Here is a 12,869-nt window from a genome sequence, read left to right as displayed (position 1 = left end):
AGAGTTCTCCCACTGGCTGACAGAGTGCTTTTTAAATGAATTCCTGTGGTCTTATCTTAGACACTCAATAGCTTATGATAAAACAAGAGCTGGTTCTTAATTTTATTATTAATTTTTTTTTTACCTCTACCTTTTCCTAGCACTTTCTATATTTAGAGTCAGGTTGATTTTGAGTTTCCTTTGAAATCAAACCTGACAGCAGTGTTAGCCCACTTTGCTATTTAGACATTTCTAGGCAGAATGCTAAGTACGTAACCTGTGTTTGGTATTTTAAAGTAAAACAAAACCAGTGTGACTTGACTTAGAGGACCAAAGAAATTGTTAGATAGACCTTCATTTTTTGGGGGGGTGGGTGGTGGTCATTTGTATTCCTTCTGTGAATGACCCTGTTGGGTCATTCTCTAGAAGTGTTCTTAACACATGCCTGACATCTCCAGGCTGTATTCTCATCAGCGCCTATGTAGAGGTACCTTGTCCGTCTCAGTCTGGTTCGTAGTCCTTCAAAGTTACCTTCTCACATCGATGACACTGAGTCCATTTGGGGAATTTTTAAGAATTTGATGTATTTAAATATACTGTTCAATCACACTGTTTGGATTTACTGTATGTGTATGTATGTTACTGAAGTTGGTTCTATTTAAATGATTAAAGTGTTTTAATTTTGCTCTTGTGGGTGTTTCTTTTTTCAGTCACTAGTATAAGTATACCATATCAATTAATTTGATTATTTTGGTTCTGTTTTAGTTAAAATATCCATCATGAAAGCTTTTTTTTATCCAGTAAGGTTTTAGAGTACAAATCTCAATGGTCATGTGATGTAGCCTGAAGCTTTGGTTTCTCTTTCATGTGTGGTTGGAGTGTTACTAACTCTAGCCTTTTGCTGGGAGTGGGAAGGGGAGGTCTCAGGGCAGCTGCTGGCTCCTGGGACTGGCACTGCTTTTGTGTGGATGCTGATGGGGAGGGAAGTGGCTAGGGGCAGGAAGCAGAAAGGGTTTGCGCTCCTCTTTGCCCCAGGTCTCCCTGGGCAAAACCAGAGTGAGATGCAAAGGGTTCTGCTGCCTTTTTTCTGATCTGCGCCAGATTCCCTGTGCCCTCTTGCTTGTGGTTTTCTGCATTGCTCTTCCTTGGACAATGGCACCAGCCCTCACTGATTACCTGTGTATCTAGGTGCCAGGCACTGGAGTGGTTCAGTGCTACTTATAATATACTGCAAGATATTGAATCTTGCCATTCTGAGGAATGTTCACTGGTATAACTCTGAAACTAAAGTCCCAGATGTCAAAACTAAACTCCTCAACTCAGCCCAATGTGTTGGTACTGAGGTTTTTCTCTGAAAAATTCACAAGTCCTTTGTCACCGAAAGTTGAAAGAAGGCTTTCCAGAGGTGGCGCTCACCTTTAACCCCTCTGCTCAGGAGGCAGAGGCAGGTAGATCTCTGAGTCTGAGGTCGTCCAGGGCTTAACAGTGAGACCCCCATCTCAAAAGCAAAACAATGACAAAACCAAAACAAGGGTGTTTTCTAACGTGACAGGTACTGAAGTTTCACAGAGAAACCCTGAGAGGAGTTCAAGGGGCAGTGAATCCCTAACTACCCTACCCCCCACGTTATCCAAAGTCACGTGGCTTATTTTATTTTTTAATTGTTGTGCAAAATCAAGCATCCTGCAGCAGAAAGACTAGCATGTGGACCCCATCCCCTACAACCTGACGTCTTGTGTATGACCTTTACCCCTCCCATCCCTACTTGACTGTTGTAATCAATTCTTAGGCATCATTCTTTCCCCCTCTTCTCCCTCCTCCTTCCTCCTGCTTCTGCTCCTCCCCCTTCCACCTCCTCCTTCTTTCTTCTTTCTTCTCTGGTTCTGTCCTTTTGAAGCAAGCTTGAGTTTTGAAACATCCGCCACAGAGCTTCTTTCTGCTCCAGGGTTGCCTGACTGCCAAGGTTTTGGAGGAGGTGGAAGGTTATGACACACTGGAAATAATGAAGCCTGCATGTAGGCTCACTTCTAGGGCCTATTCTCGGAGATTCCAAGGATTCGCTTGGGTAGTAGTGTTTGGATTTCCTCATCCCTGCTTTCAGTCACACTGTGATGGATCCCCTGAGCAAGAAAAATCAGCCTTTGTCCTGAGCAGGTGGGAGGATAGTGACATTTCAGGTCTTAGGCCTCTGTCTCTCTTCCGTCCTTCCTCCCTCCTTCTCCCCGCCCCAACTCCCTGCAGTACTGTGGAATGAACCCAAGGCCTTTTATACCTGAGGTGGTCACTCTAGCACTGATCGACACCCCCAGCCCTGCACAGTCTCGTCTCACCTCATAGGATAGCCAGTCCTGGTAGGAGGAGCTGTTGATGATCCTAATGGTCTGCCTGCTTTCCTCCTTTCTGCCTTCCACTGCTTGCCATGAGCAGCGTGCGCGCAGCTCTGACTTCTGGAGTGGACTCTGCCTGGTGTGCTGAAGACTTCCAGGGTTGCTGGGTTTTTTTCCCCTGACTTTGGGAGGCAGGATTCTTCTCCTTGCCCCTGTTGGATCTCCACACTTGAAAATAGTCTCAGGGCCGGGCACTGGTGGCACACGCCTTTAATCCTAGCACTTGGGAGGCAGAGGCAGGTGGATTTCTGAGTTTGAGGCCAGCCTGGCCTAGAGTAAGTTCCAGGACAGCCAGAGCTACACAGAGAAACCCCGTCTCCAAAAAAAGCAAAGCAAAGCAAAACAAAACAATGAAAATAGTCTCAGGGCTGGCGAGATGGCTCAGTGGGTAAGAGCACCGATTGTTCTTCCGAAGGTCCTGAGTTCAATTCCCAGCAACCACAGGGTGGCTCACAACCACCCCTAATGAGTTCTGACGCCCTCTTCTCGTGTGTCTGAAGACAGCTACAGTGTACTTATCTATGCCAGGCGGTGGTGGCGCACACCTTTGATCACAGCACTTGGGAGGCAGAGGCAGGCGGATTTCTGAGTTCGAGGCCAGCCTGGTCTACATAGTGAGTTCCAGGACAGCCAGGGCTACACAGAGAAACCCTGTCTCGAAAAACAAAACAAAACAAAAAATCTAAAATAAAAAAAGAAAAAGAAATTTTATGGTATAAATAACACAGGTAAATAATTACTTTCATATTGACAAGCTTTTATTTCTAGTTTCTTGTGGCAATGTCTCAGTGAACACCTGTATTTCCAAAGTTTTAGTGTGAAGTTCTCTTTTTTAAAAGATTTACTTACTTACTTTATTTATTTATGTATACATGTGAGTACACTGTAGCTGTACAGATGGTTGTGAGGAATTAGAACCTTTGCTTGCTCTTGCTCTGGCCCAAAGATTTATTTATTATTATACATAAGTACACTGTAGCTGACTAGAGATGTACCAGAAGAGGGTGTCAGCTCTCATTACAGATGGTTGTAAGCCACTACGCAATTGCTGGGAATTGAACTCAGGACCTTTGGAAGAGCAGTCTGTGCTCTTACCCACTGAGCCATCTCACCAGCCCTAGTGTGGAGTTCTTGAAACAAAATAGCTTGTTTTCTCTCTCCCTAAAGTAGCAAGAGCGGATGTCTGTGGATGGGCTCTGCCTGTTTCTGGCTCTTGCATGGTATAGTTGTCCTCATGTGTCTTAACTGTCTTACAGCTAGATTTTTAGTGACACAGGAGTTACTTGGGGCAATATACCAGTGTTGAGACTCACTTATTTACTTGTACCTCCCTCGTGTGTGTGTGTGTGTGTGTGTGTGTGTGTGTGTATTAAGTTCTCTGATCGGATCACTCTGGGTTAATTCATATACCCACCATGGTGTGGTGGTGAATATACTGAGCAGCTCCAATCATGGGGCCCACCGGGTTGCCTTATTTCACCCACCACTCACCCTTACCCCCTCACAATTCAAACACTTTTGGTATATAATTCAAATTGCTTCTCAACAAGGTATTAAACTAAATTCATGCTACCCCACCAGCACCGGGTGTATCGTTTTTTTAAAGTATGATACATTGTTAGGTAGGTGTATGCGTATGCAAGGGTATCGGCCCCTGATGTATATGCGGGGCTGCAGTAAAAAAACTGACAACATGGCCACTGAGTTACTAGGGCAAGGTTTTTATTGCAAGTAGAGAGAGAGAGAGAGAGAGAGAGAGAGAGAGAGAGAGAGAGAGAGAGAGTATCCAAAGGCATCTGATTTGGAAGAGTTCAGAGCAGAGAGAAGCAGACTGTGGACTGGACATGTCAGGGCTAGGGAAGGGGGAGTATGGGAGACCAGTGGAGATTGTGAGCTAGCAAGAGAGAGACAGAGAGAGAGACAGAGAGAGACAGAGAGAAGAAGAAGAAAGAAGAGGAGAAAGAGGAGGAGGAGGAAGAAGAAGAAGAGGAAGAAGAAGAGGAGGAGGAGGAGGAAAAAGAAGATGATGATAGTTGGTTATAAAAAGGGTGAGTAGCCATGAGGAGGGAAGGGCCAGGAGACTAGTGTGAACTTTGAAATATATTTAATACTGCAGGAGCCTGGAAACCAGCATGGGCTTTGATATGCAACCAACCATGGCTAGCCATATGTCCTTCTGCCAGAAGTAAGAGAAATGACTCCTTTCAGTGGGTGGCAACCAGTCTTACAAACTCCTGAGGAATGCTGGCTTGTATCTAACCCACCAGAAATCCTTATATAGTCCAGGTTGAGCTCATTTCTATATATGGATTGCTTGTAAGACCCAACAGGAGGTAATGTCAGTGGTAACAGAGACAGCGGCACAGCTTCATGCTGTCACTCATGGTGAGCTTTGCCCCTGTTGCCTGGGCATCCACTGACAAGACTGTAATGCCTGGGAAACAGAGTCTGCTCTATTGCTCGTGAGCAGCTGCTTATACAGTGGAAGCCTATGGACTATGATCGGTTAGCACATTACCTTGGATTTGATAGTGAGTTCTTAGTACCAGGAAGGGTCTCTGAGGAAGAAGTGCATAAAAGGAGCTACCTGGTTACTCACACTACCTCGGGATTCAGTGTCCGGACTTCTGGGAATACTCTGGAGCTGAAGCAGCATGATTCTTTTTAGAGATTTATTTATTATTATACATAAGTACACTGTAGTTGACTTCAGACACACCAGAAGAGGGAGTCAGATCTCATTATGAGTGGTTGTGAGCCACCATGTGGTTGCTGGGATTTTAACTCAGAACCTTTGGAAGAGCAGTCAGTGCTCTTACCCGCTGAGCCATCTCTCCAGCCCCCGGCATGCTTCTTATTTAGCAGCACAGTGTGCCAAAGAGGCTGGCTGCCACATCATGCCTGCATTTTTCCTACAAAGTCAGAGGAATTCCTTTAATCTTGTAGGGACCTCAACTCAGGTTAAACAGGATCCCTGCCTTCGCTGTAGAAAAGAATTTTGGGATGAACTAGTATGAAATAGAGTTGGAGTTTATTTAAAAGGTGTTTTTGACCTGGGTTTTAAGAATAAGGGTTAATAGAAAGGCTCTTGGGAAGAAAGTCAGACACACGAGAGAGTGGGTCTTCTCAGAGAAGCATCAGCCATGTATCTATTTTGGTGGCTCGCATGTTACACCTCAAAGGGTTGCTAAGACAGTCCACCCTCACCCCTTTTAGAGAAACGAGATCACAGTAGGTCTCTATGGAGGTGCCTTGGATGGGGTCAATATGGCAATCAGATGAGGTAAAAGCAGGAGACACCAGGATTGCCGAAGACATGTAGGGCATGTCCTTTCACCGTTAGTATGCTTTCAGGTGAGATTTTACTAGAAGACTGTAGGCTTTCTGGAAGGAAAAGAGAAAGGCTGTAAGCAAATGCTTGCTGCAATTCCTGATTCTCAGCAGGCTAGAGGCTCCCCCTGGACTCCTGGGTGAGGGGCTCCTTCCCTTCCTGGGTCCTCCATTTCCTGTCTTTCTGTCAGATGATGAGCTTTATGGTAAGGTTCTGGAACACGGACCATCAGATCCGCTTCCCGAGCGTACTGCAGAGATTCTCCTGCTAGGAAAGGGACAGATGCTTCACCTCTCTAGTCATCTGACAGTGTCGAGCTTTATGGTAAGGTTCTGGAACACGGACCATCAGGTCTGCTTCCCGAGCGTACTGCAGAGATTCTCCTGCTAGGAAAGGGACAGATGCTTCACCTCTCTAGTTGCCTGACACTCAGAAGGATTGTTTTCAGTGAAAATCAAATTACGGAAGCCGCCAAGTGCAATAGCATGCGGCTTTTCATTTTAACAAAGCTGCTGTACATTTTAGAAACACTGCTCGAGTGGTTGAGGCAATACGTGTATGCTTCATTTTTTGATGCCAAGGATCAAAACTAGTTCCTTGCGTAGACTGCACACACATGCACACACACACACACACATACTAAGCACACACACACACACATACACACACACACATGCTATACACGCACTAAGCACATGCTAAGCTCTTGCTAAGCATATTCTACCAAGGACATTTCCAATTCATTAATCCTTTCTCCCTCCCTCCTTTCTTCCCTCCCTTCCTTTCCTTTCTCTTCTTTTCTTTAGGCAAGGTTTCATGTAGCTCAGGTTGAACTCACTACGTAGCTGAGGATGACCTTGAACTTCTGATCTTCCTGCCTTCATTTCCTGAGTGTTGGAGCTATAGTGTGTTCTGCCTCACCCTGGGGAAGTACTTTGCTCCTATATTTAATTTAGAATGAATCAGCCCCTGGTTAACCTGGTGGAATTAATTTACAATTTGCACTGAAGATACACTTTAATTTTAACCATGTAGCCATACACATTTATAAAAAAAATTATAGATGGAGGATGAACAAAGAAGATTAGAGCCTAAAAGTGTCTTTATACATACATACATACATACACATATAATGTGGACCTCTCACCTTTGTGTGAATTAGACTGCCAGACCCTTGTCCTCAAGTACAACTTGCAATGATATGTATGTGTATGTATGTATGTATGTATGTTGCATGTACATGCCATTAAAAACATATGTACTTTGTTCCAACAATTCCACTTTTGGGGCTTTTGCATTCATTCATTCATTCATTCTGTGTGTGGGGGGGTATAATCCTGTGTATGCAGTCACTTATTGCAGCCTTTTAAAGTTTTTGTTTATAAGTCAGTTCTAACCCCAAAGTGTGTGCAATGATCACATGGGGGTTGAGTTGATTTTTAGGGTCCTTCTAGTAGGAAGCAGATTGACTGGTCCCTGATCTCCCTGTCACCTTATCGCTTTGACTCGTGCCAAACAAGTTCTGAGTCAGATAGGAGCTTGGCTGGTTCTCACTGCAAGTCCCTCAAAACATTCATCATTTTGTGTATGGTCATATGTGGACTGGAGCGCATGGCCTTCTTGCTTTTCTGTTACTCTCAGAGGCTGGAGCAGAGAGGCCGGGGGAGCGTCTGGACAAGGTGATCTAAATAGCCAGAGGTTGTGGCTGTTCATCTTTAGAGAGTCATCTGAGCTGTGTAATTTGCTTTGTAGATATGTAATTGCTTTAATAATTTGCAGTATGATAAAAAGGCTGTAGCTGGAGATCTAGAACTTCTCACAACTCTGCCACAAGGATTCTCCTATGAAAGCTTTCAAATGTACAGAAAAGAACAAAAGAGAAGACACTGTTCTCTTGGACTTCACTTTTGCTTGTCAGGAGAAACACACACATAGCTACCGCGTGAACACCAGTTGCTGAGTTAACTAAAAACTGAGATATCCTTGATCTTGGGAGAGGGATTGGTAGAGCAACTAAAGGGTGATTTCTGGTTAAGTAACTGGTAGATGGAGAGAGGAAAGTCTCTTTGGTATTTGTCATTTTCAGTGGGGAAGTGGGGCCATGTGAAACAAAGGACCACTTGGCTTAGACACTTTTTCTTTTAAATCTGTCACCATTTGATGATCAAAAGGTGGGTAGCTAGTTTGAGGTGAACTGGGACCATATAGTCTGAGAATAGCCTAGGGCTACATTATGAGTTTGAGGCCCGCTTAGGAGGCATAGTGAATGCTACCTCAAAAACAAAACATGAGGAGGCTGGAGAGATGGCTCAGCGGTTAAGAGCACTGACTGCTCTTCCAAAGGTCCTGAGTTCAAATCCAGCAACCACATGGTGGCTTACAACCATCTACAATGGGATCTGATGCCTTCTTCTGATGTGTCTGAAGAGAATGATAGTGTATTCACATGCATAAAATAAATAAAAAAATTAAATTAAATTAAAAAACAAAACAAAACATGAGGCTGGAGAGATGTTTCAGCAGTCAAGAACACATTCTGCCATTCCAGAGGACTGGAACACATTTCAAATGGCTCACAATCACCTGTAACTCCAGCTTCAGGGGACCCAAGGCACTTGTCTGGCCTCCAAGGGCACCTGCATTCATGTGTTGCTCCCATGCATATCATTGATTAGACACCACCACCAACAAATCAGGTGTATTTACTGTTAAAGTGAAAATGTTACTGGCCTGAATTCTTGCATCTTGACTTCTCTATACCTCCCAGGCTTTGAGAACTCTAGATCGGAGACTAGCAGCCCTTTTCTGGAAAGTCTCTGGTCGTGAGTACTCTTGACTCTGTAGGTGACAGCTTCCGACTAGTCTGTCATCACAGTGTGAAGTTCATCATAGACAGCGTCTTAGTCAGCGGTCGATGGCTGTGAAGAGGCGCCACGAGCAAGGCAACTCTTATAAGAGAAAGCATTTCATTGGCGGCTGGCTTAGAGTTTCAGAGGTTAGTCAATTATCATCATGGCCGGGAGCATGGCATCCTGTAGGCAGACACTGGAGCAGTAGCTGTGGACACAATATCCTGATCCACAGGCAGAAAGAAAGAGACTGGGGCTGGCATGAGCCTTTGAAACCTCAAAACCCATCTCTAGTGACACACTTCCTCCAACAAGGCCATGCCTCCTACTCCCTGAAATCCTTTCAGATAGTTCCACTCCCTGGAGACTAAACATTTAAACTTATGGGCCTATGGGGGCTATTATTTAAACCGCCACAGAAAATCTACAAATGAATCAGTGTGTTTGTGTCTTGATGTAATTTTATTTATGATCACTGATGTTTGAATTTCATATAGTTATTTCTAAATTTACTTTTTATATGTATATTTGTGTGTGTGTGTCTCTTTTTATACCATATTTGCAGGTATGCAAGAGAGCACAGATCCCATGGAGCTGGAGTTACCGGTAGGTGTGAGCCCTGACATGGGTGCTGTGAACTGAATTTGTGTCCTGTGGAAGAGCAGCAAGTACTTTTAACCAGTAAGCCGTCTATCTCTCCAGCCCCTTAGATAATTTATGTGTCATGAAATATTGCTTTTTCAATTATTAAAAAAATGTAAAAAGCACTAACAGATGGAGGAGTGGATTTGGCCAGCAGCCTGTCATTGGCAGACCCTTGCTCTGGATCCAACACATGTGTGTGGTTCCCTCACATGCATAGCAAAGAGCTCCAGCCATCTGGGCTGCTAGGGGAGCTTTTGTGGAGCTGACAAGCACCAGTTCTTCCAGAAGTCACAGCTATGGGGATTGTCTCAGAGGGCTTTGGAGGCCCTATTGGGCCCTACAGAACTAATCTTGTTTCTCTTCTCTCTCTACCTTATTCTCAATTGTGTGTGTGCGATATTTATTTTTGTGTGTGCTCACGTGCAGGTCAGAAGGTGATCTTGGGTGTCTTCCTCTCTTCCTCTTGGCCTTATGTTTTGAGGTAGGATCTCTCCCTGAGCCTTAAACTCATGGATTCAGCGAGACTGGCCAACCAGTGAGCACTTTGATCCACGTCTCCATCCCAGTACTAGGGTGGGAGATACCATGCCCAGCTTTTCATGGGCAGCAGGGGTCTGAACTCACATCCCAATGCTTGCACGGCAAACCCGTTCTACACTGAGCCATTGCCCTAGGCCCTCTAGTGTCTTTCTAACTGTCTAAGTTTGGAGACGGCTCTGCAAATGAAGACATAGTTTAGTGAGTACTTAATTCCGGTCACATAAGGAGAGGTACAGTGGCCTGTCTTAGTTTGCTTCTCTGTTGCTGTGATAAAGACAGTGGCCAAAACAACTTGTGGAGGACAAGGTTTATGTTTATCACAGTTCATCACTGAGATAGTCAGACCAGGAGCTAAAGGCAGGAACCCAGAGGCAGGAACTAAAGCAGAGATCATAAAAGAATACTGCTTAGTGGCTTGCTCTCCATGAGTTGCTGCAGCTTGCTTTTCTATAGCATCCAGAACCATCTGCCCACAGGTGACACTGTCCATGGGGTGGGTCCTCTCACATTGGTCGTTAGAGAAAATACCCCACAACCATGCCCATATTTGATAAAAAGCAATTCCTCAGTTGGTATCCCTCTTCTCAGATAGGCCAGGTTTGCATCAAGTTGACAAAGCTAACCAGCACACTGTTGAAAGTTATACAGGTGGAATCATGGGTTTTCTGGTGCAACAGGTTGGATTGGGCACCTTGGTCCCAGAAACTTCTGATGGTATGGACTTAAAAGAGGCTTCTTGAGTGCTGGGCCCCCTTTCCTTTCATAGGTAGAAAGACCAGGTAAAGACCAGGAGTGAAGTTCCACCTACTCAGAGAAATAGCACCAGTTTCCTTCTCCCCACTGTTGCTCTTTCCTGCAATGACTCTGTACAGGATTTTCTCCCTTAGGCTTAGCTGGGCTGTATGTAGGTGCACAAAGGTTGGGGAAGACAACCCAGTCTTTAGACTCAGGCAGGGTGTGAGCAATGGAGACTCATGTTTGGAACACATTAGATAAAGAGCTCCCCTATATTTGGGTACCCCAGTGGAGGTGGGGTACTAGAGATAGAGGGAGGGTTGGAGAGATTCTCCAAGGACCAGATCCCACAAGACCTCCAAGGCCCTTGGCGAGAACAGATGCAGAAGCAGTGGGGAGTTGTGAAAAGCTTGTAGGAGGCCTTCAAGCAGGGAGAGTTGGGCTGTGCTCTGAGTGGGAGGATTGGCATCTTAGGGGCTACTACATTAAGGCAGGGCAGAAAGCTTGTCAGTGTGCCTGAGGATGAGAAGAAGAGACAGTGCAGCAGAGAGGTTTAAAGGGTAGAGCTAAGGAGTTCGTTCACTGTCTGGCGAGGGCTCATCCTGAGCAATCCTGCTTGGGGAGGTTGGGTATCTGGGGATTATGGCACCACTAACCACAAACAGAGAGACAGTGGCAGAAGTGGTCAGAGTAGCCCCTGTTCTCATTGTTGGGAACAAATATTGAACAAGAAGCAACTGAAGGGAGAAGAGGCTTATCCTAGCCCACTGAGCTGGGAAGGTTCATGAGGACCTGTTGCCGCAGAAGTGGGAAGCAATTTGCTAGTATCTTCGCAGATTGCACCTTAGAGGCCTCCGGCTGGAATCTGAACAAGCTATAGCCTATACCACCTACCTCCAAGATACCCACTTCTTCCAGCTAGGCCTCACACCCCCTGGTAGTAACTGGAGCATGAGGCTGGGGTTCCTCAGCTCATCATGTCTTGGGGAAACAGGAAGTAGAGCTGAGATAGGAGGGGAGTCTGGGCTATAAGCTCAAGGCCCACCTACCCCAGTTCTTCAGCTTTCCCAAACAGCACCTATAACTGAGGACCAAGTATTCAAAGACACGAGCCTGTCAGGGGCATTCCATCTTCAAACTGATACAGTGGGTGTCAAGGAGATATTGGACAGGATACTGGATATGGTGCACAGTAGGCCATCAGTTTCAGACCTGCTCACTAAGGCTTCTGTGGGACACAGAGGTAGAAAGAGGGGGCTGGGCTAGTTGCAGACCAATTCAAGTTGTGCCCAGAGCTGAAGTCAGCCAGGAGAGGATGAAGAGCAATGACATGGAGAAGAGATAATGTCCCAAAGATCATACTCAATTAGGGCTCAGAAGACAGAGGCAGACAGATTTGTTCAAAATCAAGACTGGGCTTCCAGGGAGGAGAGGAAGTAAATGACTCAGGGGCAAGTGTGTGCACCTGTGTATCGATGAAGGCGCTTATTTTGAAATTTATAATATTAAGGACTTGAAATAACAAAAACAGCAGTGGAAATCTCATAGTGTGGCATAAGGCTATAACACGATCAAGCTGTCAAAATGTTTAAAAAAAGTAAATGTGAACACTCATGATTTAGAAAGTATTTACTGAACTGTTACTTCTCTCAGATTCTACCTTAGTTGGCAAAATATCCTAGCAAGAGAAAATATTACTTTACTGTTCGTTTATAACTAGTTATTAGTTAAGTTTTCCTATTTGCTGTCTTTCTTTCCTTAAAATCTGTACAACAACCTTGTATCATTGTGTTAGCTGTCTGTCGCTGTGAGAGAAAAATAACTGAGAAAGTCCACTTAAAGGAGATTTACGTTGTCTTGCAGATTCAGTTCCTGGCTCCACTGTTTTGGGCCTGAGGCAAGGCAGGGAGTGGCAGCATTGGTGAAGTGTGGCGGAGGAGGCTGCTAGTCCATCCAGCAAGAAAGAGGGTGGGAGGAGGGGAGAGAGGGGAGGTAGAGAGAGGAGAGATTCAGGGGAGGGGAGAGGGAGAGGGGCTGGGGGAAGGTGGGTTAAGACGGAAGAGCATGGCCCCTTGGGCCTGCTCCCTCTAATAAGTCCCACCTCCTTCATTTCCATCGTCTCTGAATCTATCAGTGGATCAATCCATTGATGAGCTCACAGCACTCATGATCCATAACTCCCAACGCCCCATCTTGAAACTGTGTTAGGAGCCAATTTTTAGCGTGTGAGCCTTTAGTGAGCAAATCCATCTGATCAGGTAAGACGCCAGAAGGGAGCCAATTGGAAATCATCTGTCAGAGCTCTTCAGTATTCCCAAGAAGCCGAGCCATCCTTACATCCCCAGGGTAGACATCACCCACTTGAATTTGGTTTTAAGTTGAGTAAAAAAAAAAAAAAAAAAA

Source organism: Mastomys coucha, unplaced genomic scaffold (assembly GCF_008632895.1).
Source record: "Mastomys coucha isolate ucsf_1 unplaced genomic scaffold, UCSF_Mcou_1 pScaffold9, whole genome shotgun sequence".
In the NCBI taxonomy this organism is placed as follows: Eukaryota; Metazoa; Chordata; class Mammalia; order Rodentia; family Muridae; genus Mastomys; species Mastomys coucha.
The sequence above is the reverse complement of the archived record's forward strand: the minus strand, read 5'-3'. Positions refer to the sequence as shown.